This window comes from Gekko japonicus, unplaced genomic scaffold (assembly GCF_001447785.1).
Source record: "Gekko japonicus isolate JY-2015 unplaced genomic scaffold, Gekko_japonicus_V1.1 scaffold770, whole genome shotgun sequence".
NCBI lineage: Eukaryota > Metazoa > Chordata > Lepidosauria > Squamata > Gekkonidae > Gekko > Gekko japonicus.
In genome coordinates this window covers 799,126-801,752 of record NW_015167561.1, presented here as the reverse complement: position 1 = coordinate 801,752, position 2,627 = coordinate 799,126, and positions in this window count along the sequence as shown.

The window sequence follows — 2,627 nt, the reverse complement described above, 5'->3', positions numbered from 1 at the left end:
ATGCTCCCTTGAGCCTGCCTATGTAGGCAAGGCGGGATATAAATTGAAATAATAAATAAATAAATAAATAAAAATAACATGAAGAAATTCAAAACATTTTAAAAACCAAATTCCTGATGAAACCAGAGATTACGTTACTGGGAATTTTACCGGACAACATAGACAGAATCTCAGAAGACCTACTTAGATATATGTTGACAGCAGCCAGAGTAATATTTGCAATGAAATGGAAGTCAGAAGACTGTACTGCAGTAGAGATCTGGAAAGAAAAACTAGCTGAGTATGCAACATTGGCAAAACTAACCAATTATGTAAACAAAAGGCCACTGAAAGAATTTCTACAGAAATGGCAAGCTTATTACTCATATTATGGGAATAATTAATTTTTTAAAAAGTTCTGGAATAACCTGAATATCATATTAAAGGCGATGAAGGTATTGATTATAGTTCCAATACTTGATTTTGTATTCCACTAGTAATTAAATAAACCTAGACAAATTCCTCAAGATCAGGCCTATGTAACTTAACAAGCACACTTAACAGATGCAGTGTAACACATGCAAAAGAGACTACTCTTTCTAGAAGAAAGGTAATTGATGGGGTATATTTAACCATAACACAATGACAAGTTTTTGCTTCAAGCTTAGAATCAGTGTGCTCATTACATATATATATGTATTTTAAAGTGTTTATTGAGAGTAAGTATAACATACAATAACTGCAAAACAGTATGTAAAATTCCTGAGAATCCAATATTACAAACCAGCTGAATAGTCATCAACAAAATCTCAACATTAAGCAATAGTCAGAAATAGTAAGTCAGTGTTTATTTATTTATTATATTTATACCCCGCCCTCCCCGTGGACGGGCTTAGGGCAGCTCACATAGGGCACAAAGTGCATACGATATACAAAATTACATAATACAAAAATACAAATTTATAAAACAGATCAGGTCAGTACACACATTTACAAGTGATATTTGAGCTGTAAATCCTAATTAATTGATCCAAGTCTAAAATACAACATATTCGGGAGTCTGCAGCTCTGAACCACAAAAGGAGTCTTGACAGTAAGGCAGAGGTCAGGGTGAGATCAAAAATGAAGCCAGGCGTGGTACTCCATCCTTGAGGGAAGCATGTCATGTCTGCCATGAAGCCAAGTACTGGTTGCCAGGTAAGTACAAATTTATCATACGTTTTACTGGAACCATTTTGCATCTGATCCAAAGTATTAGAGATTTCATTCATCATGAATTGATCCCAGATCTTGTCATACCAGGATGACAGATTAGGAGGTGCAGAAGATTTCCAATTCACCGCTATTGTGAGTCTGGCTGCTGCAAGAAGAATGGAGGTAAGGGTTTTCTTGGAGTCTTCCCCTGATGATGAGTCCCAGAGATTGAGTAATAATAGTTCAGGCGTAACGGAGAGTGATTGCTCTGTGATTCTATTGATTTGGGAGATTATTTCCTGCCAAAATTGTTGAATAATTGGGCACTCCCACCAGCAATGTAGATATGTTCCAATAGATCCACATTTTTTCCAACACATAGGGTCATACCGAGAGTTCATTCGATTCAGCTGTTTTGATGTGAGATACCATGTGTTTATAATCTTGAAGGAGTTCATGCGTATATTATAAACTCATGAAGAAAAAGTGTGCTCATTATATTGTGGAGCAGGGATTAATCTTGTCCTGTCTGCTGGTATTCCTAAAATGATGGAGAAAGTTTTACTAACACTTTGCTGGTAAATATTTGCATGGCAGAAAAGGACCAGTGAATACATTGATAATATTAAGAGGGTAACTGCAGAATAGAATCATAGCCTGATTCAAAGTTGATTGAGTCAAAAGTATGTCCAGTTGATGGGATTTAACCCGTTAAGTATGGTTAGAAGCAGGTTTAATGATCAGTCCTTCTTTCCAGAAGACCCTGGAAACTGCTGTTCATTATGGGGTCACTAATGGCCATCAGTGTATTCTCAGTATCCCAACAGAACTATAATCTCTAGGATTCTTTGGGGGAAGCCACAGTAGTTAAATATGTAGCACAGATACACCTTAGGTGTATGGCTTGACTTATATCTCTCAAATATAAACAAGAGAATGGTTTGTGAAATTACTTGACTTCAAACCACAATACCGGACACTGTTCTAACACAAATTCTATGCAAGACACATTTGTTTTCTCTCAAGCCTACACACCCCACATGACCTTCACTATAACAAAAAATCATCCATTTGTCATTTAAATTGTTTCTGACACACAAACACTCTTCATTGGATTGCAAAATCTGTGAAGGTTCATTCCGTGGTCACCACTGTCATTGAAAAACACCCCCCCCCCCCCCCTAAAAAAAAAAAATCCCCGTAAATAAAGTATATCTTAATATAGGGGTGGGGGAGAATGCCAGAATGGAATCTGTCTGTACTGGTTTAAGTAACTGTTCTTTGTTGAACAGCTGTCATGATATATTTTCCTGAAAAAAGTGATGATGTCAAAAAAATCTGAATAGCAGACTTTTAGATGAATAGTTATGATTTTGTTGCTTTTGGACTATTAGGGGTGCACATTTGTCGCTGACCTCTTTGGAGAAAGAGCAGCAAGTATGAGACTGTTTGAA